The sequence below is a fragment of the Engystomops pustulosus genome, chromosome 6, assembly GCF_040894005.1.
Source record: "Engystomops pustulosus chromosome 6, aEngPut4.maternal, whole genome shotgun sequence".
Taxonomy (NCBI): Eukaryota; Metazoa; Chordata; class Amphibia; order Anura; family Leptodactylidae; genus Engystomops; species Engystomops pustulosus.
This window is the reverse complement of record NC_092416.1, coordinates 65,649,162-65,672,374: the sequence shown is the minus strand read 5'-3', so window position 1 is coordinate 65,672,374 and position 23,213 is coordinate 65,649,162. Positions and strand designations below refer to the sequence as shown.

Below are 23,213 nucleotides of genomic sequence, written 5' to 3'. Positions count from 1 at the left end.
CTGGTCGAGGACTCTCCTCCGTCTCAGAAGCACTGTGTTCACCCGACCTATAAACCCAGCTTGGGTCTGTCACCTCATCATCCTCCGATCCCTCAGTCTGCTCCCCCCTCGGACTTCCTGCCCTGACAACAACTTCCCCACTGTCTGACAACCGTGTCTCCTCATCGTCGGACACCTCTTTACACACTTCTTCCACTACGTTCAGAAGGTCATCATCACCCACAGACTGCGACTGGTGGAAAACCTGGGCATCGGAAAATTGCTCAGCAGCAACCGGACAAGTGGTTTGTGACTGTGGGAAGGGTCCAGAAAACAGTTCCTCAGAGTATGCCGGTTCAAATGCCAAATTTTCCTGGGAGAGGGCAGACTGGGGGGGAGGAGGCTGAGGTGCAGGAGCTGGAGGAGTGCCGATTTCGGTGACATGGGTGTCTAGGGGAACCTAGGGAGTGTAGCTCTGCGGCGTTCCCCTGCTCGCTCATAAGCAGGTGGTGTCTCACCCCGCCCAGGACCACGGCCTCTGACCCCTGCAGTAGTTGGACGCCCACGTCCCCGCCCTCGTCCTCTACCCCTAGCCCTCGGGTTAAACATTTTGAAAATAAAAGTTATAACTTTAATTTTTTTTTTACTTTTTTTTGTGTTTTTTTGTGTTTTTTAGTTTTTTTTGGGGTTTTTTAGTTTTTAAAACCAAACGATGCTATCCTATTGCTATGGCTATTTTCTAGCCAAGTATGAAAGCACACTGCTATGCCAGATGAGATGACGCTGAGTTATTAAAAAAATAAACGTAAAATAAAAAAGGAAATGGCAGACCGTGCCTAATTGAAATCCAACCCCTAATAAATTTTCCCACTTCGGTCTTTGCGATGGATATGTGCGTCACTAAGCGCAAAACACAGTGGTCGCAACTCTCACTACAAATTGCTCACAATTTGCTAGTAGATGCACTGCAGCAAGGACAGCCACCAGCAGATCAACCAGAAATCAAATATATATAACGCTACTGTAGGCGTAAGTAAGCCGTTTGGATTCTCCTATGGCTATTTTCTAGCCAAGTATGAAAGCACACTGCTATGCCAGATGAGATGACGCTGAGTTATTAAAAAAATAAACGTAAAATAAAAAAGGAAATGGCAGACTGTGCCTAATTGAAATCCAACCCCTAATAAATTTTCCCACTTCGGTCTTTGCGATGGATATGTGCGTCACTAAGCGCAAAACACAGCGGTCGCAACTCTCACTACAAATTGCTCACAATTTGCTAGTAGATGCACTGCAGCAAGTACAGCCACCAGCAGATCAACCATAAATCAAATATATATAACGCTACTGTAGGCGTAAGTAAGCCGTTTGGATTCTCCTATGGCTATTTTCTAGCCAAGTATGAAAGCACACTGCTATGCCAGATGAGATGACGCTGAGTTATTAAAAAAATAAACGTAAAATAAAAAAGGAAATGGCAGACTGTGCCTAATTGAAATCCAACCCCTAATAAATTTTCCCACTTCGGTCTTTGCGATGGATATGTGCGTCACTAAGCGCAAAACACAGCGGTCGCAAGTCTCACTACAAATTGCTCACAATTTGCTAGTAGATGCACTGCAGCAAGGACAGCCACCAGCAGATCAACCAGAAATCAAATATATATAACGCTACTGTAGGCGTAAGTAAGCCGTTTGGATTCTCCTATGGCTATTTTCTAGCCAAGTATGAAAGCACACTGCTATGCCAGATGAGATGATGCTGAGTTATTAAAAAAATAAACGTAAAATAAAAAGTAAATGGCAGACTTTGCCTAATTGAAATCAAACCCCTAATAAATTTTCCCACTTTGGTGTTTGAGGTGGATATGTGTGTCACTAAGAGCTAAACACAACGGTAGCAAGTCCCCCTGCAAATTCCTCACAATATTGTACTAGCTGCACTACTAGTGCCAGCAAGCCCAGCCACAAGCAAAAAAAAAAAAAAGTATAACGTTATTGTAGCCCTAAGAAGGGCTGTTGGGTTCTTGTTGAATCACTCCTGCCTAACACTATTCTAATAGAACACCCTAACGCTTTCCCTGACCAGCAGCAGCTCTCTCCCTAGCGGCATCCAGACACAGAATGATCCGAGCAGCGCGGGCAGCGGCTAGTCTATCCCAGGGTCACCTGATCTTGCCAGCCAACCACTGCTATCGACGTGTAAGGGTACCACATCATGCTGGGTGGAGTGCAGAGTCTCCTGGCTTGTGATTGGCTCTGTTTCTGGCCGCCAAAAAGCAAAACGGCGGGAGCTGCCATTTTCTCGAGCGGGCGAAGTATTCGTCCGAGCAACGAGCAGTTTCGAGTACGCTAATGCTCGAACGAGCATCAAGCTCGGACGAGTATGTTCGCTCATCTCTAGTTATAGTATTTATTAAGGACATTACGCTTTTTCATTAATAAGGGATTAATGGTGTCTGGGAAATACAATCCTCACAATTCAGTCACCATTTCATACAATTATTACTGCCTTCACAAATTGTTACGGCCTATCGAATGCCTACTTATGGGCCAGAAACATGCTAATCACGGGACGGTACAAGTTCATCTGAACACACACTTCTTATACCATAAAACAGGTTAACTGCTAGAACAGAGACATTCCTAAGATAACATGGCTTAGCAGTAATTTAGCTCTTCAAAGTCTCTACCATTCTGTGAATTGCTTTTGTGGGTGTCCACTGGACTCTGGAACTAGATCCACAACTTGACCACCATTGGCTGGAAACGTTCCAGATTAAGGTAACACTCTCTCGGGATGCACAACATCATCTCCATCAATGCCTGGATTAGCATCTCTTTAGTTTTGCTCTGAGTTTGTTTTTGTAGCAAGAATTTGAAATAAACATTACTAATAGAGATGAGCGAGCACTAAAATGCTCAAGTGCTTTTCCCGATGCTTGAGTGCTCGTTTCGAATAACGAACCCCATTGAAGTCAATGGGAGACTCGAGCATTTTTCAAGGGGACCAAGGCTCTGCAATAAAATGTGACATTTTATTGAGAAATAAGGAAGTCAGTACTGTTTCATCGTTTTTTTTTATTCAATGGAATATTTGTGGAACTTCAAAAAGGAGAATGACCCTTGTTACAAATCTGCAATGTGTTCTTCACACATATTGTTCTTCACACACTATTGTGAAGAACACCTTTCTGTACTCATGTCTTCTGATAAGTTAGCAGATATTCGGAAACATCTGCAATGTGTTCTTCACTGAAGAACACATTGCAGATGTTTCCGTACATCTGCACTCGTATCCGAAGACACGATTGCAGAACGGTGTTCTTAACAATAGTATGTAAAGAACAATATGTATGAAGATTCTTCACACATAATGTTCTTCACATACTATTTTGAAGAACACCGTTCTGCACTAATGTCTTCTGCTAACTAATGTCTCAGTTAGCAGATGTACGGAAACATCTGCAATGTGTTCCTTACTGTGTTGACTGTGTTCTTCACTTAAATGATCTTTAATGATCCTGTGTTCACTGTGTTCTTTGTGTTCTTCACTGTTCTTCGCTGTGTTTCCTTAAGTGAAAGCTCGTTATCGAGCAGGCGAAATACTCGTCCGAGCAACGAGCTGTTCCGAGTACACTAATGCTCGTACGAGCATCAAGTTCGGACGAGTATACTCGATCATCTCTAACAATTTTATCCATTCTAACAATTACTAACAATTTTGTCCATTCACTTACTTTTCTGGAATTTAAAGAACCTGAAGACAAATTTAGGGTTTTTACACTAAGACTCATATGTTTCATATAATGGTGTGGAAAGGTAATAACACTGCCCTTAAGGAAATCTCAAGGTTCAAGGTAATTAGTTTACTTTTCATACAATGTTAATCCAATGCATATAGCCAGAAGCATTATAATACCACATGATGATCACATTTGCCCCAGAACTATATCACTCCAAAGAATTGTTCTTAAAACAAAGTAATGATAACTAACCATTTAGTTACCAATTTTTTTCTTAAATCATAACAAAGCCTTTTGTATTAGTTTATCATTAGAAAGACACATTTAACTTTTATTCCAGATGTGCTAAAAGTTGCAAATGTCATTTATCATTTAAAATTTTCTAAACTTTGTGCAACATTTTTCAGTTACCGCATATACTCGTGTGTAAGCCGAGTTTTTCAGCACAAAAAATGTGCTGAAAATCCTCAACTCGGCTTATACACAAGTCAATACAGCCAGCCCAGCACTTAAAAAAAACAACTTATATACTCGCCCTCCGGCGGCCCCGATGTGCAGCGCTGCTCCCCTGATGTCCGCGCTGCTCCCCCGATGTCAGTGCGGGTCCTCTTCTGTCTTCCAACTTCTTCTGTCTTCTGTAACATCCTGCAGGGCGCGGCCATGTTTCTTCACGGCTGGCACATAGTATGACTTCAGCAGCGGCCGCGTCATACTATGCGCTTTCCGGGCGGGAATAACATGACCGCGCCCTGCAGGATGTTACCGAAGACAGAAGACAGGTGCGGAAGACAGAAGAGGAGCCGCACTGACATCGGGGGAGCAGCGACGCGCATCAGGGCCCCCGGGGGGTGAGTATATAGGGTTTTTTTTAATGCTGGGCTCACTGTATACTACTGGGGGCAGGCTGGGCTAGCTGTATACTACTGAGGGCAGGCTGGGCTGACTGTATACTACTATGGGCAGGCTGGGCTGGCTGTATACTACTGGGGGCAGTCTGGGCTGGCTGTATACTACTGGGGGCAGGATAGGCTGGCTGTATACTACTGGCGGCAGGCTGGGCAGGCTGTATACTACTGGGGGCAGGCTGGGCTGGCTGTATACTACTGGGGGCAGGCTGGGCTGGCTGTATACTACAGGGGGCCGGCAGGGCTGGCTGTATACTACATGGCGCTGGCAGTCTATATACTACTGGGGGGTTGCTGGCTTTAGACGGGGCGGGTGTGTGATCAATGCATTTCTCACCCTCGGCTTATACTCGAGTCAATAGGTTTTAACAGTTTTTGGTGGTAAAATTTGGGGTCTCGGCTTATACTCGGGTTGGCTTATACTCGAGTATATACGGTATTTGTAAAATATGTCTCAAAAAGAGATCTGGAAAAAAATTCCATTCAACACAAGAAAAAAGTGAGATTGATAAATTACCAAAGTAGCAGATGGAAAAAAGACAGGCAAAAACTAGCCAAAACAAATAGAGTTAAGATAAATGACTCCCATGGACTATGGTTTTCTTTTGCTGGCTCAGTGATTTGTCACTCATACCTTAAAGGGGTTATGCCACGAAACAATTGACTACAAAAAGCTGTGAAAGAGGTTAAAATATTTCAAAAATCTATTTGTAATGGTTACCTGGAATTAAAGTTACCTTTCTATTTGTTATTATGATGCTTGTTCAGCCTCTATTCTGCTCCACACAGAAGCAGATGTGGGAGGGGCCTAGCCAGGCACATGCACAGCACTGACAGCAGCAGTTATTCCACACCTCAGTGCTACAGAGCGCTCAGCCTTCAGAGTCTCCTTCCACCTGCTGTACTCAAATAGTCCCTGCATTTACTGATCCAATAGAGATCCAATAGAAATGTGTTACACGCCCCATGTTAAAAGTGCACTAAAAAAAGTTGGTGCAGTCTGTCAAAGCAGTGCAGGGGGCAGCAGATTCATGAAGAACGTGCGCCAGAAATCCTGAATCTGGCGCCCCCTGCACACTACACAGGACACTGCACATAGTACACATGTACTATGTATTCTCACAGCATCATGGTCGGTCAGGCTGACATGCATGGCGGAAGTCTAGGTGGGTATAGGGGAGGCAAACCCCACGTGTATCGTCACTCCAAAGTGACACTTACCCCTGAGGAAGTCACTTCGAAGTGAGGATACACATGGAGTTTGCCGGCCCTGCATTTTTCTAGACCTCCAACATATTTATACTTTACTTTATGCGTGACCTAACATGATGCTGTGAGAATACATTGTTTTGCTCTACTTGTATGCATTGATTGTACAAAATTTTTGTATTTTTGTATGTTACTTTGGTGCGGTTAATTGATAGATAGATAGATAGATAGATAGATAGATAGATAGATAGATATGAGATGGATGGATGGATGGATATATAGATGACAGGTGATGGATAGATAGATGACAGGTGATAGATAATAGGACTTGGATAGGTAAATAGGTGACAGCTTCTCACATGTTACTGATCTTTAGCTACTTCCCTGCTAGTCAGGGACAGGGGCCCCTTTGCAGGACAGCAGGGTAGCATAAAGGGACAGTGAATGGTGGAGAGTACAGGAGGAGGACTGCATCAGGAGAGATCAGAGCTCAGCCTGTTACTTGTGTTATCTCTGCAGCCTCCTGTGTGACCTGACTAATGGTGGAGGGAGGAGAGGGCTGCCATATTGCTATGATCTATGTTGGGGGAGGACTCCTCTGTGCAGCCGATAGCCATGTCTGGCTGCAGTTACCTTGTATCTGCTGCTGGAAGCTCCTGTGGAGCTGGTAAGCAGTGGACATCACAGCACAATCTCTGCCCCTCCTCCTCTCTTACTTCCTATTGGCTGCAGTGTGTCAGCTGATCTCTCTGTGTGGAGAGGAGCTGTGTGGAGTGATCTGTAGTGCAGAGCAGCTGCTGACTCCTTGTGTGCAGACTCAGCCAGATCAGCTGTAGCTCAGGACAGGACACAGCTACCAGCAGGGGGCGCCAGCAACCAGAACAAAAGGAGTTATCTCAGTAAGGCTGCAGATTTTGTAATAAGTGCAAATGGTGAAAGTACTTGTCACGATGCATTGGACCCAATTACAGCCATTTGCTATGGTGACAAAACTAGAGATGAGCGAGCACTAAAATGCTCGGGTACTCGTTATTCGAGACAAACTTTTCCTGATGCTCGAGTGCTCGTCTCGAATAACGAGCCCCATTGAAGTAAATGGGAGACTCGAGCATTTTTCAAGGGGACCAAGGCTCTGCACAGGGAAGCTTGGCCAAACACCTGGGAACCTCACAAAAGCATGGAAACACCACGGAAATGGACAGGAAACAGCAGGGGCAGCATGCATGGATGCCTCTGAGGCTGCTTAAATGCACCATTATGCCAAAATTATGGGCAACAGCATGGCCATGACAGAGTGACAGAATGAAGCTAGATAGCATCTAAAACATCCAATAATTGACCCTGACACTATAGGGGACGGCATGCAGAGGCAGCAGCAGCAGCGGCAGGCTAGAGAGTGGCATGGCGACATACCCTAAATGGACTCAGGCTTAAAACCAATGGGTGGCAGAGAGGAACCAAAGGAGGTGAGCAAGAAGCGCTGAAATAATATTGGTAAATGATAAAAGTTTGCCAGTATATTTTGTGGATTACACAGCAGGGTGGCGACAAAGTTAACAAGGAAGCCATGAAAACAATCCAAAATTCTGCCTGACACAGCTCGTTTGATAAGGGGACCATTTATGGAGGCAGTGAACTAGTAGTAGATTAAAGGTGCTGCAGTTAAAACTATGTTAGTTGGATCTTGGCATGGAGCTGGCGCTCCGCTGCCAGGCGAGCTTTCGCCAATCCAAGCCCCTGTCTCTAGGCTACTCCCCAAACAGCACTTCTAAGAACCTTTTGTATAAGATCAAGTGTAGTAGCGTTCTTATAAGTTTAGGATATGGCGGGTGAGGGGAATGTAAACAGATGCGCAAGAAGCGCTGAAATAATATCCGTAAATGGTAAAAGTTTGCCAGTAAATTTTGTGGATAACACAGCAGGGTGGCGACAAAGTTAACAACTTTGATGTGGAATCCATGAAAAAAACCCAAATTTCTGCCTGACACACCTCGTTTGATAAGGGGACGATGTATGGAGGCAGCTATATGGACGACTTTTGGAGGTAGCAATGGAGACAACGTGTGGAGGCTGCTATGGAGACAATTTAATTTGGATAGTGCCTGTATGTGGCAGTCCAAAAAAGTTTTCAAACCAGAGGAGCAGGTAGGTGGCCCTCCAGAAAAATTGAATAGATTGAGTGCCTGTATGTGGCACTCCCAAAAATTGTTTAAAACAGAGGACCGGGTCGGTGGTCCTCCAGAAAAATGAAATGCATAAAGTACTATAGCTAGAGCCAGTGGGCCCTGTCAAAAAATAGCCAGTTTTCTCTGCTTTAGTGTACAAAGAGGAGGAGAAGGAGGAAAATGAGGAGGAGTGGATAAATTATTCAGGTTGAGCTTCCTTCACCTGGTGGAGATTGGAAATTAGGAGAAATCCAGGCTTTATTCATCTTAATAAGCGTCAGCCTGTCAGCGCTGTCAGTCGACAGGCGTGTACGCTTATCGGTGATGATGCCACCAGCTGCACTGAAAACCCGCTCGGACAACACGCTAGCGGCAGGGCAGGCAAGAACCTCCAAGGCGTACAGCGCCAGTTCGTGCCACATGTCCAGCTTTGAAACCCAGTAGTTGTAGGGAGCTGTGTGATCATTTAGGACGATGGTATGGTCAGCTACGTACTCCCTCACCATCTTTCTGTAAAGATCAGCCCTACTCTGCCGAGACTGGGGACAGGTGACAGTGTCTTGCTGGGGTGACATAAAGCTGGCAAAATCCTTGTAAAGCGTACCCTTGCCAGTGCTGGACAAGCTGCCTGCTCGCCTACTCTCCCTCGCTACTTGTCCCGCAGAACTACGCACTCTGCCGCTAGCGCTGTCAGAAGGGAAATAGTGTTTCAGCTTGTGCACCAGGGCCTGCTGGTATTCATGCATTCTCACACTCCTTTCCTCTCCAGGGATGAGAGTGGAAATATTTTGCTTGTACCGTGGGTCCAGGAGAGTGAATACCCAGTAATCGGTGCTGGAATAAATTCTTTGAACGCGAGGGTCACGGGATAGGCAGCCTAGCATGAAATCTGCCATATGCGCCAGAGTACCTACGCGTAAGAATTCACTCCCCTCACTGGCCTGACTGTCCATTTCCTCCTCCTCCAACTCCTCCAACTCCTCTTCTTCTGCCCATACACGCTGAACAGTGAAGGACTCAACAATGGTCCCCTCTTGTGTCTCGCCAACATTCTCCTCCTCTTCCTCCTCATCCTCCTCCACCTCCACCTCCTCCGATATGCGCTGAGAAACAGACCTAAGGGTGCTTTGGCTATCAACAAGGGAATCTTCTTCCCCCGTCTCTTGTGACGAGCACAAAGCTTCCGACTTCATGCTGATCAGAGAGTTTTTCAACAGGCCAAGCAGCGGGATGGTGAGGCTGATGATGGCGGCATCGCCACTGACCATCTGTGTTGACTCCTCGAAGTTACTCAGCACCTGACAGATATCAGACATCCACGTCCACTCCTCATTGTAGACTTGAGGAAGCTGACTGACCTGACTACCAGTTCTGGTGGAAGTTGACATCTGGCAGTCTACAATCGCTCTGCGCTGCTGGTAAACTCTGGATAACATGGTTAATGTTGAATTCCACCTCGTGGGCACGTCGCATAACAGTCGGTGAGCGGGCAGTTGGAGGCGGCGCTGCGCTGCCCTGAGAGTGGCAGCATCTGTGCTGGACTTCCTGAAACTACCAGGGGTAGCGCAAAAAAATACCCATATCCGGACAGAACTAAATGATAAAACGTCACTTTTAATGGTACTTGAAATAAAAAAGTGGTAGTGTGTGATTGACTACTCCACTCGAGAACAGGGTATTAGTGTTATTAGAAAATAATTGTTTCTAAACCCCTGCCGTGACAGTTGGTCCTATCTTTAATGTGTGGACTTCCTGAAATGCGCACAGATGCGGCGCACCTTTGTGAGCAAATCAGACAGATTGGGGTATGTCTTGAGGAAACGCTGAACTATGAGATTTAACACATGGGCCAGGCATGGCACATGTGTCAGTCTGCCGAGTTGCAGAGCCGCCACCAGGTTACGGCCGTTGTCACACACAACCATGCCTGGCTTCAGGTTCAGCGGTGCCAGCCACAGATCAGTCTGCGCCGTGATGCCCTGTAATAGTTCTTGGGCGGTGTGCCTTATATCGCCTAGGCTCAGCAGTTTGAGCACTGCCTGCTGTCGCTTAGCGAAAGCACTGCTGCTGTGCCTAGAGCTAGCGACTGATGGCGCCATGCCCACGGATGGTAGTTCGGAGGAGGAGGTGGAGGAGGGGTGGGAGGAGGAGGAGGCATAGTAGGCCTGAAAGACCTGGACCGAGGTAGGCCCCGCAATCCTCGGCGTCGGCAGTATATGACCAGCCGCAGGGTCAGACTCGGTCCCAGCCTCCACCAAGTTAACCCAATGTGCCGTCAGCGATATATAGTGGCCCTGCCCGGCAGCACTCGTCCACGTGTCCGTGGTCAGGTGGACCTTGTCAGAAACGGCGTTGGTCAGGGCACGGATGATGTTGTCTGACACGTGCTGGTGCAGGGCTGGAACGGCACATCGGGAAAATTAGTGGCGGCTGGGGACCGAATACCGAGGGGCGGCCGCCGCCATGAGGTTGCGAAAGGCCTCGGTCTCTACTAGCCTATAGGGCAGCATCTCCAGGCTAAGCAATCTGGAGATGTGGACATTAAGGGCTTGTGCGTGCGGGTGGGTTGCACTATATTTGCGTTTCCGCTCCAGCGTCTGGGGTATGGAGAGCTGAACGCTGGTGGATGCTGTGGAGGATCGTGGAGGCGACGATGGGGTTTTTGTGGCAGGGTCCTGGGCAGGGGGCTGACTATCAGCTGACACAGGGGAAGGAGCAGTGGTGTGCACGGCCGGAGGTGAACGGGCTTGGTGCCACTGAGTGGGGTGTTTAGCATTCATATGCCTGCGCATACTGGGGGTAGTTAAGCTAGTAGTGGTTGAACCCCTGCTGATCCTGGTTTGGCAAATGTTGCACACCACAGTCCGTCGGTCATCCGGTGTTTCCTTAAAGAACCTCCAGACTTCTGAAAATCTAGCCCTCGCCGTGGGAGCCCTCGCCACGGGAGCTTCACTACGTGACACATTTGGCGCTGATGCACCTGCTCTGGCCCTGCCTCTCCGTCTGGCCCCACCACTGCCTCTTCCAACCTGTTCTGGTCGAGGACTCTCCTCCGTCTCAGAAGCACTGTGTTCACCCGGCCTCTCAACCCAGCTTGGGTCTGTCACCTCATCATCCTCCGATCCCTCAGTCTTCTCCCCCCTCGGACTTCCTGCCCTGACAACAACTTCACCACTGTCTGACAACCGTGTCTCCTCATCGTCGGACACCTCTTTACACACTTCTTCCACTACGTCAAGAAGGTCATCATCACCCACAGACTGCGACTGGTGGAAAACCTGGGCATCGGAAAATTGCTCAGCAGCAACCGGACAAGTGGTTTGTGACTGTGGGAAGGGTCCAGAAAACAGTTCCTCAGAGTATGCCGGTTCAAATGCCAAATTTTCCTGGGAGGGGGCAGACTGGGGGGGAGGAGGCTGAGGTGCAGGAGCTGGAGGAGTGCCGATTTCGGTGACATGGGTGGACTGCGTGGAAGACTGACTGGTGGACAAATTGCTCGAAGCATTGTCGGCAATCCACGACATCACCTGTTCGCACTGTTCTGGCCTCAACAGTGCTCTACCACGAGTCCCAGTAACTTCAGACATGAACCTAGGGAGTGTAGCTCTGCGGCGTTCCCCTGCTCCCTCATCAGCAGGTGGTGTCTCACCCCGCCCAGGACCACGGCCTCTGACCCCTGCAGTAGTTGGACGCCCACGTCCCCGCCCTCGTCCTCTACCCCTAGCCCTCGGGTTAAACATTTTGAAAATGAAAGTTATAACTTTAATATTTTTTTAACTTTTTTTTTTTTTTTTGTTTGTGTTTTTTAGTTTTTAAAAGTAAACCAAACGATGCTATCCTATTGCTATGGCTATTTTCTAGCCAAGTATGAAAGCACACTGCTATGCCATAAACGTAAAATAAAAAGGAAATGGCAGACTGTGCCTAATTGAAATCCAACCCCTAATAAATTTTCCCACTTCGGTCTTTGCGATGGATATGTGCGTCACTAAGCGCTAAACACAGCGGTCGCAAGTCTCACTACAAATTCCTCACAATTTGGTAGTAGATGCACTGCAGCAAGGACAGCCACCAGCAGATCAACCAGAAATAAAATATATATAACGCTATTGTAGGGATAAGTAAGCCGTTTGGATTCTCCTATGGCTATTTTCTAGCCAAGTATGAAAGCACACTGCTATGCCAGATGAGATGACGCTGAGTTATGAAAAAATAAACGTAAAATAAAAAGGAAATGGCAGACTGTGCCTAATTGAAATCCAACCCCTAATAAATTTTCCCACTTCGGTCTTTGCGATGGATATGTGCGTCACTAAGCGCTAAAGACAACGGTCGCAAGTCTCACTACAAATTCCTCACAATTTGGTAGTAGATGCACTGCAGCAAGTACAGCCACCAGCAGATCAACCAGAAATCAAATATATATAACGCTATTGTAGGCGTAAGGAAGCCGTTTGGATTCTCCTATGGCTATTTTCTAGCCAAGTATGAAAGCACACTGCTAAGCCAGATGAGATGACACTGAGTTATTAAAAAAATAAACGTAAAATAAAAAGAAACTGGCAGACTGTGCCTAATTGAAATCCCTAAACCCCTAATAAATTTTCCCACTTTGGTGTTTGAGGTGGATATGTGTGTCACTAAGAGCTAAACACAACGGTAGCAAGTCCCCCTGCAAATTCCTCACAATATGGTACTAGCTGCAAATAAAAAAAAAAAAAAGTATAACGTTATTGTAGCCCTAAGAAGGGCTGTTGGGTTCTTGTAGAATCACTCCTGCCTAACAGTAAGCTAATAGAACACCCTAACGCTTTCCCTGACCAGCAGCAGCTCTCTCCCTCGCGGCATCCAGACACAGAATGATCCGAGCAGCGCGGGCGGCGGCTAGTCTATCCCAGGGTCACTTGATCTGGCCAGCCAACCACTGCTATCTACGTGTAAGGGTACCACGTCATGCTGGGTGGAGTGCAGAGTCTCCTGGCTTGTGATTGGCCCTGTTTCTGGCCGCCAAAAAGCAAAACGGCGGGAGCTGCCATTTTCTCGAGCGGGCGAAGTATTCGTCCGAGCAACGAGCAGTTTCGAGTACGCTAATGCTCGAACGGTCATCAAGCTCGGACGAGTATGTTCGCTCATCTCTAGACACAACCCCTTTAATGAACTACTCTTTTCATCAGGCTTTTTCAAACTTCAGTTATTTTAGATTAATTTAGAACCTGTTTTTTTTTTTTTGTTCACTGACAACTTTGGATCAGTGGAAAAAAACTGAAGTGTGAAAAGCCCATTGAAAAGAATGGGTCAGTAAGTGCAGAATCAGTGACAAATCACTGCAGTCACGAAGAGAACAAGAGAACAAGAAAACAATCTGTATGTGTCCATAAGCAGGAAATGGCTTCAGTGAAAAGAATACTCCAATTTGTATCTCTTATCTCCAATATTATTATCTGTTAATAATTTTGTATATTTTGTATTTCATTCTATTTCATTACTATCCATAGCCAGGTTTAGCCTCCTCCATGGTACCAGATGGCCAAACTTGGCCCTCTTTTATGTAGTTTTATGACCTTTATCATCTTTATTTAGAAACTATGGTATGCATAAGGGCTCTTTCATATTGGAGTTGGTGCTTAGCTTTAGTTAAAGTATCCATTGGGTTTTGCCCCCGTTGTGTATCTGTTTTACTCCTGTTTTGTCACCGCGTCTGCAAAAAATAAAATGAAGGTTTAATATTGTTTTAAAATCCTGTTTTTTCTTCATCAGTGATGTTTCATCAGTTTTTTTCGGAGGACCTGTAGACTTATATTGCCTTATGTGATCCTTATCTGTGAAAAAAATAGGACATGTTTCAGCATTTTTACCACGGACAACGGATTAGTAAAAATACAAGCCAATGTGAAAACACTAATCGAAAGCAATGGCTTTATGAGACATCCGTGGCAATCACTGAACCACGGATGTGAAAAACGTGAAATGTGAAAGAGCCCTTGGGATGCGTATTCTCATCCTGCAGTTATGCTATCACCATGTGTCACCACAGATGGCTGATTATCACTGTTATCAACCCCCTCCCCGCAGACCTCTCACAGCTCCCCTGTACATAGTAATCATTTAAATTTGTCTGAGCGATCACAGCTAGAAGGTTAAAAGGAACAATCACTCCTCAATTTCCAGTGGTATTTTTCTATATATAATGAGCGTATAGAAGGCACTGGGTGACTGAGATGGTGATTTGCAATCTGATTTATTAGTTAAAACTTATCATTGTATTTAAAACATAAAATAAAAAAAATGTTTCTAAGAACTACACGCTATGTGCTCAAACCAAGCGCTTCATCTGGTTCATGGCAAAAAACACAACGTGATGCTATTTAACCACTTAAGTACGGAGCCATTTTGTAGCAGCATTTTTTAGTATTCTGACATGCATTGCCTATTGCATTGACTATTTTGGGGATAAATACTGTTTTGAATAACATTTTACATATATGTCATCAAAAACCTCCTATATAATCAACCCATTTTCAAACCTGCACCCCTAAAACTATAAGAAACAGTTTATAGGAAGATTGTTAACCCCTTGAGATCTTCACAGTAATTAAATCGGAGGGGAATTTTAGAACAGTCAAATTTTGTCGGTTATACGTTCATTTAGCCCTAAAATATACACATTTCCAAAATATAAAAAGAGAAAACCATTCTTACAATTTGTTATGCAATTTCTCCTCACAGAGACCCCCCACAAGTGGACGTTACTTTCTTTATGGGCGCACAGCGAGGCGCAGAAGGGAAGGAGCGCCCTGCAGCTGCCAGGATTTTAGCTTCCTCATTGGCCCATTTTACAGGCTATAAAGTTTTGGGGCCATGTGATGGGCCATGGGATGAGATGATTTATCCAGTGTTACCAATTTGGGAGTGGCAGAGTAAAAAAGTATCAATTTTCTACAGGATTTTTCTTTTGGTGTTCATCGTATAGCCTAATAATCATATAAGAGAGATGCAAAGTTCCTGCTCACCTTCCGGCTTGACTGACTCCCAGCGCGAAATACATCCAAAAAGCCCCACGTGGTGACCATACCTGGGCCATCACACGTTTGTAATTTTGCCTACTGTGGATTTTACAAGAATTCAAAATAAAATAATTTATTTTACCTGCACATCCCTGAAGCGCGGACATCATTTCTTCTTTCTGGATTATGAGCCTAATAATCATGTTATCTTTATTCTATGGGTCAATAGGATTACGGAGATACCATACCAAATATTTTTTCTTATGTTTTATTAAATTTGCCAAATAAAACCCTAATGTGGGGATAAAATCTATCATTTTTGCATTGCCAATTTCCAAGTGGCATAACATTTTAAATTTTTTGGCAATGGAGCTGGTTGATGGCTTGTTTTTTGCAAGACATGTTGTACTTTGCAACATTGTGAAGTACATATGTTTTTTTTATCACTTTTTATTGCATTTTTTTTGTGGGATTAACTAGGTAAATATCATAATTTTGGGCAGGTTTTCAACATTTTAATTTAACGGCACTCATCGTGCGGGTTCAATAATTATTTAATTATTTATTATTCTTCTACGTCTACGGACGCGGTGATACTATATTTGTGGTGTTTGTGTTATGATTTAGACTTCTTTTGTGTTATATGTTTCTTTAAACGTTATGGGGCTTATGGGCATTTTTATTGATTTACTACTTTATTTTTTATTGAATAACATTTTTTTTTTTACTTTTTTTACTAGTCCCACCAGGGGACATAAAAAAGCAATATTTCTTAGTCTTTGCTGCACTGACAGGGGTCCACCTGTGGGCTTGTTCATAATAAGAATTGAGGTTTTCTGCAATATGATGTGCAGAATAGAGATTGGTCTGGGATACAATCAGACCATTTAGGTCCTCGCTAAAAAAGATCTTAAAAAAGTCCACTGGTCCAATCCCTGCCATGTCTCTCTGTATCCCAGGACTGGCCATAAAATCAGGGACCTGAGGGGCATAGTTACTGGGGGTCACCCCTGTGGAGTCAAAGGTCCCAGGCACTTCAGGAGAAGTCCCAGGGACTTCACCAGAAGCCCCAGGCACTTCAGCACTAGTTCAGTTTGGTTCAGATGCTCAGTATTGTACCACCACATGTTATAAGGTTGCTAGTCAAGACTAAATAATTCTGTACAACTAGGCTCTGTCAGTCTTAAGATAATACAGACTTCCCACTATAGTTACAGCCTCTCTCTGTTTTCCAAATACATATTGACACAAATCAGAATAACCGAGGAACAGTAAATAAAGAACTGTAATTTAAGTTCTGTAATTTGAAAAGAATACCAATACTGAGACAGTTCTTCTCATTATGAGTCCCTGAGAATTTGTCTTCACATTCGGAGATGAGTGACATTACAACCCTCCATACACTCCATTAATTTGTTAGGGAATTGGCATGCATAATAATTAAACAAGGGGGTTTGTGCATACATATAGGATTCACTTTCTTGTCCTGCCCTGTTTTGCTGAAAAAGGCATGGAGGAGCGGAGCGGGACTGGAGTGGGCATAGAGGAGCGGAGGGGGGCTAGAGTAGGCATGGAGGAGAGAAGCGGGCATTGCGGAGCGGGCATGGAGTAGCGGAGCGGGCATCACGGAGCGGGCATGGAGGAGCGGAGCGGGTGCACTCGAGCATTTTAGTGCTCGCTCATCTCTGGTTGAAATGCATCAAAAAACTCACAAAACTCTGTTTTTACGCCTCTCACTGTGTGCTCCAAATGACACCTCGTTCTTATTCTGTGGGTTGCTACGAACACAGGCGTGCCAAATATGTTTTATTGTGATTAATACATTTTAAAATTTTTAAACTGTAGGTACAAAATTTTTTTCATGATTTAGCATATTCTGAGGCCAATAACTTTTTCATTCTTCTGTGAACAGTGAAGTGTAAGGTGGCATTTTTTGCGAGACGTGATCAGGTTTTCATTTTGTGCAACATTTTAATTTAATTTCTTTGTGGGGTTCCTCATTTATTTTACGTTTTGGTAATGTGATGATACCTGACATATTTATTATTTTATTTTTTTATTTATTTATTTTCTGTTAGTTCTAGGGAAAGGGGGTGTCTTGAACTTTTAGACTTTTATAAATTGTTTTAATTTTTCTTTACACTTTTCTAGCCCCCTATAATACTTTAATTCTAAGTAGGCTGATTGCTCCTTCCATACTACTGTATTGCAGGATGTGTCCATTTTGCTCAGGCTTAATGACTGTATAAGACTCAAGACCATCAAAGCAAGTTATCCCCACACCCAATGACATCACAGGGGGGCAGGGGTGAATTCCAAGATGGTGGCGAAGCTGCACCACCACAATGTAAGTGCCTCTGGCAGATTTACCAGAGGCATTTAAACTGTTAACACCAGCACTGACCACAGGTGTAAGTGGTGGTTGTGCAACACCCCTGCCAATGCATAGGTAGACTGGTAGTTGCGAATAGCACCCTCCTCAGGTCAGGAACTGTTAGGGAGATTGATTACCTCTCTAGGAAGGTTCTAGAATTAGAATTTTGTGTAATTGCAGCTGTAGATACTGCCTGGCAAGCAACAGTTAACTGGTGTATGTAATTTTACAATGATGTTTCTGTTATGCAAGCTTGAAGGTGATTGGAGAGGTGCTACCATTAGACCAGGGGGAGTATAAAACCCCCTGCTGGGTGACAACTCATGGTCTGTCTCAGCAGTCAGAGTGAGAGACTCCATCTTGGAGTCAGTCTGTCAGGAGCCAGAGTGAGCAGCATACCTTCAATGATGCCACAGCCATTAATTCCAGGAACTTCTATTGCCTCAGCCCTACTGACTGGAAAATGGGGGAAGTCCGGAGACTTAAGCCCAGAACTGCCGCTTCCACCATTTAGACTCAGTTCCATTTGACATCTCAGGGGTTAACCAGAAAACCATTGCACCAGCCTCTCCCTCCATATTTCTTATACTCACCACCTAATAGTGAAAGGTGACTTAGCAGGATAACAGGGAAAGGAAGACCTGGGAGTTCAAGCTGATGATGACCTTCCAGTCACTGACACAAGGCCTCAATATTGCACCTGGGTGTATGGCTCATTACATGGACTCACTTCAAACCCCACAAAACACTGACTCCAGACCCCTGCCATGGCCCTTCTCTGTGTAACATAAACTCCTGTTTTATTAACCCAGCTTATCATAATTGAGTCTCACCATATGTACTAATTATCTTAGTGTAACATCCCTTAAATGTTGTGTTTTTCTCTCAGTGCTTCATTTGTATCCATGCCTGAAGAAGGGGCCTGTGTGCCCTGAAAGATTGCAACAAATATCATTTTTCTGGCTAACCAATTGGCTAGGTATCATTCCTTAAGCACTTTTGTAGTTTTTACTCAAAAGTATTCACATCAGATTTTTGATTTATCTACAATTTTCTACAATTTTCTCAACATACAAATGCCATTTGCGACATTTAGCACATCTGGAATAAATGATAAATATGCCTTTCTGACAAAAAACAAGTACAAAAGGCTTTGTTATGATTTTAGAAAAAAAAATGCTAACTTAATGATTAGTTAGCTGTCATCATTATTTTGTTTTGGGAACAATTCTTTGGAGTAATATAGTTCTGGGACAAATGTGATCATCATGTGGTATTATAACGCTTCTGGCTATATGCATTGGATTAACATTGTATGAAAAGTAAACTAATAATTTTGAACCTTGTGATTTCCTTAAGGGCAGTGGTGATACCTTTCCACACCATTATATGAAACAAATGAGTCTAAGTGTAAAAACCCTAGATTCTTCTTGTGTTTCAATTCCAGAAAAGTAAATGAATGGACAAAATTGTTTGTAACGTTTATTTCAAATCCTTGCTACAAGGACAAACTCAGAGTGAAACTAAAGAGATGCTAATCCAGGCATTGATGGCGATGATGTTATTCACCGGGAGAGAGTTTTACCTTAATCTGTGACATTTCCAGCCTATGGTGGTTAAGTGGGGAATCTAGTTCCAGAATCCAGTGGACAACCGTGAAAGAAATTCACAGAATGGTAAATGGACTTTGGAGAGCTAAATTATTGCTAAGCCATGTTATCTTGGGAATGTCTCTGTCTTTATGGTATAAGAAGTGTGTGTTCAGATGAAGTTGTACTGTAACGTGATTAGCATGTTTCTGGTCCATAAGTAGGCATTCGATAGGCCGTAACAATTTGTAGTAAGGTAGTAATAATTGTATTAGTACTTCTTATAAAGCTCAAAATCAGGGACATTTGGAGCACAGACATACTGTACCATACCCCGGTGTTCTGCATGGCGATGAGTAGGATGCGCTTTGAAACCATCCATAAGTTATGCCAAAAATGCACAGTGCCTACTCAGAGATGACCCCAGGTACAATAGATTTTATAAGGTCAGGCCCCTATTAGACTATTTGAGTGACAAATTTATGGAAGTGTATACCCCCGAGGGCATATATCTATTGATGAGTCCCTGGTACATTTCAAAGGGAGACCTTAGTTCCGCCAGTACCTGCCTAATAAGAGGGCAAGGTATGGCGTGAAGATGTATGAGCTGTGTGAGAATGCAGCAGGGTACACATATAAGTTCAGGATATATGAAGGGAAGAACTCTATGTAGATGACTTTTACAACAGCACTACCCTGTTCAAGAGCCACACTTCCAGAAAAACTGTGGCATGCTGCACTGTTAGAAGGAATCAGAGAGGTCTCCCGAAGTCGCTGCTAGGGGAAAAGCTCAGAGAGCGTGAGAGCTGGGCACTATGCGGCTACTCAGTATTGTGTGCTATGTCATAGGACAAGAGAGATGTCCTTATATTACAACAATACATGGACACACAAAAAAGAATTGAAATTTGGGGAATACAGAACCCGCAGAATGATTTTTGGGGTGTTTGTCTAAAGTGGCATTTTTACTCTGCACCATTTACATTGTATTAAATTTTGGTCAGCATGTTGGGGTTTAAAATGCTCACCACAATCCCAGAAAAATTCTTTGAGGGTTTTAGTTTCCAAAATGGTGTCACTTCTAGGGGGTTTCTATTGTACTGTTACCTCAAGAGCTGTGCAAACATGGCACTCGAAATCAAAACTCCTGAAAATGGGGGACCAAAATTAAAATTTTCCTCCTTCCCTTGTCAGCCCTTCTGTTTTTCCAGCCTGTCTATGATCGGCACATATGGGGTATTGCCATAGAACCTGCAGAATGATTTTTGGGGTATTCGTCTAAAGTGGCATGAGTTGGGAACAATATATTAGGTACTAAAATGGTATATTTGAAAAAAAATGCAATTTACTTAATTTGTATTAAATGTTTGCCAGCATGTTGGGGGTTAAATGTTCACTACAACCATAGATAAATACATTTAAGGGTGTAGTTTCCAAAATGGTGACATATATTTGGGGTTTTATATTGTAATGTTATTTTAGACGCTCTTCAAGTACGCTGTGGCACCACAAAACATTGCAGCTAAATCGGCCTGCCAAAAAACAAAAAGCACTAACTCCATTCTGGAGATATCTGTGCAGCGAAACAGCAGTTGACATCCACATTTCTGGTATTGCTGTACTTGTGGCCAAAAATGTGGAATGTAGATTTACCTCAAATTCCTTCTGAATGTGTATATTTTCGGACTAAATGAGAAAAATCGTATACAAAAATTGAAATTTCAAAATTTTAAATCCATAATTTTTTGCTTCCAGAGAATGTATTAAAGGGTTAAACAGACTTCTGAAATGCTAATTTGAATAGTATCCTGAGATGTTAGGTTCATAAAATGGTGTTACTTGTGGGTTCACTGAATTGGTCACCGAAAATGTAGCATTTTTCAAATGATTGCTACTAAAACTTTAAACCTTCTAACATCCATTAAAAAAGGAAACATAAAACAAACTATGGAAATAAAAAGAAGACAAATGGCAAAAGATTTCTACAAAATAAAATTGTGATATGACTTTTTGTATAAAAAGTAGAATATTTGAAACTTTGAAAATCGTAAGTTTAAAAAAAATTATTAATTATTGAATTTTTAACCCCCAAAAAGTTACTGAGTAGCGAAATTATATTATTAACAAAAACTACAATATCTCTCGAGAAAACAATCTCAAAATCACAGGGATATCGTAAAGCGTTGAAAAGTTATTACCACAAGAGACACTGGTCAAATTTAAAAAAGGGCTGAGACTTATCATAAAAACAGGCTGCGTCCTTAAGGGGTTAACCCCTTAGGGACGCAGGGTTTTTCGCTCATTTCTTTCTCTCCACCTTCAAAAATCCATAACTTTTTTATTTTTCCTTGTACAGAGCTGTGTGAAGGCTTATTTTCTGTGTAACAAATTTTAGTTCTCAGTGACGTTATTTATGATTCCATGCCGTGTACTGGGAAGCTGGAAAAAAAATTCCAAATGTGTTGAAATTAGCAAAAAAAAACCCACAAACTACAAATAACACCTCTGCTTTAGCCTTTGGTTCGGTGCGATCACGGTGATACCGAATTCATATAGGTTTTATTGTTTTTTAATACATTTTCAAAAATTAAACAAATGTGTATGAAAAAAATCTTCTAACGCTAATAACTTTTTCATAATTTCGTGTACAGATCTGTGTGAGGTGTAATTTTTTTGTAAATTGATTGGGCGTTTTCATTGCTACCATTTTGAGGACTCTGCAACACTCTGATCACTTTTTATTACATTTATGTGATGTAAAATGGTGTAAAGGTGGCATTTTGGACATTTTGGCGCTATTATCTGTGCCAGGCTTTTTAAAAAATTTTTATAATTTCTATACATTTTTTAAACTTTTTTTTTTTTTTTACTATTTTTTAGACCCTCTATGGTACATTAACCTTAGATGATTGACTGGTCCTACCATATACTGCAATACTACTGTGGCCACTGGCTCATTGTAACAAAACTTCGTTAGATCCGAGGCTGTGATGGCAATCGATTGCCATCCCCGATGATGTTTGTGGGAGAGACAATTGCTACAAAGATGGTGGTGCCCAGGCACTGTGCCTTTTAAATGCTGCTTCTCGCATTGGTAGGGTTAATACCCGCAATATATGCTAGTACCGACCGCAGGTATTAGCAGTGGGTGTTTGCTGCAATATGCAGTAAACCCCACCTCTTTATGTGGTGAGCCCTCTTTGTACATGCCCTGTACTACAATATTAAAGAGTATATTTTCTTTACATCTCTGTTTTCTCTCTGTCTGTAGGAAGCTTTATTGGAAGGCATTCTGGACAGTGAAATCACTAGTGAAACGCTCAGAACATTGGCATCAGCCAATCACTATCTAGTGCTGATATTACATCCTTCTCCTACTTTAAGGGGGGGAGGAACTGAAGGTTGCATCCCAGTTCATAAGCATTAAGTATGAGCATACAGTGGGATATGCTACTTCGCTCCATTGTTAGAATACACTTGGAATCTTTCTAACATATCCTTATGATGGATAGCAAACACAAGATGAGAATGAAGCCTAAAGTTAGTGACTATCCAGCAATACATAGCTGCTGTACAGCTCCTGGCTACTTGTCACCAGGTTGATGGTTCCCATTGCTGAGACAACATGCCAATAAGTGTGTTTTTTATGTTATCCAGTAATATAAGTGAATCTTGGTTCTGGTAATGTCTCTAGGTAGTAATCTTGGCTATGGACCTGTATTTATCTTCCAGGTTCTGGTAACTTACACACTGCAACACTGACAAAAATTTTAAAAGTTATGGCATTTAGAAGTTGGCGTTTTGAAGTTTTAAGTTTTTCCTCCCACAAGTTAGAGATGAGCGAGTATACTCGTCCGAGCTTGATGCTCGTTTGAGTATTAAGGTGCTCGAAACGGCTCGTTGCTCGGACGAGTATTTCCCCTGCTCGAGATCGAGCATTTAATTAAAAAAACACAGTGAAGAACAATGAAGAATAGAATAAAAACTGTGAACACAGGATCATTTAAGTGAAAAACACAGTGAAAAACACTGTGAAGAATAGATTACAGATGTTCGGCACATCTGCTTACTTGTCGGAAGATACGCGCGGAACAAAATAGTATGTGAAGAACAATATATTTGTGTGAAGAACACATTGAAGAACACGAGGAGCAGCACAGAGACACCAGGGAGCAGCACAGAGACACCAGGGAGCAGCACAGAGACATGGGGGGAACAGCAGCACGGAGACATCGGGGCAGGG

At 43.3% G+C, this 23,213-nt stretch overlaps 1 long non-coding RNA gene across 1 annotated transcript in view; it reads left to right on the top strand.

Annotated features, from left to right (window-relative positions):
- The first annotated feature begins 4,494 nt into the window (after positions 1-4,494).
- The window catches only part of LOC140135207 (uncharacterized), a 44,421-nt gene continuing 25,702 nt past the window's right edge, over positions 4,495-23,213 (top strand). Inside the window, exon 1 of the long non-coding RNA XR_011856486.1 lies at positions 4,495-4,572. This is a non-coding gene — a long non-coding RNA (uncharacterized lncRNA). The remainder of the gene's footprint in view (positions 4,573-23,213) is intronic.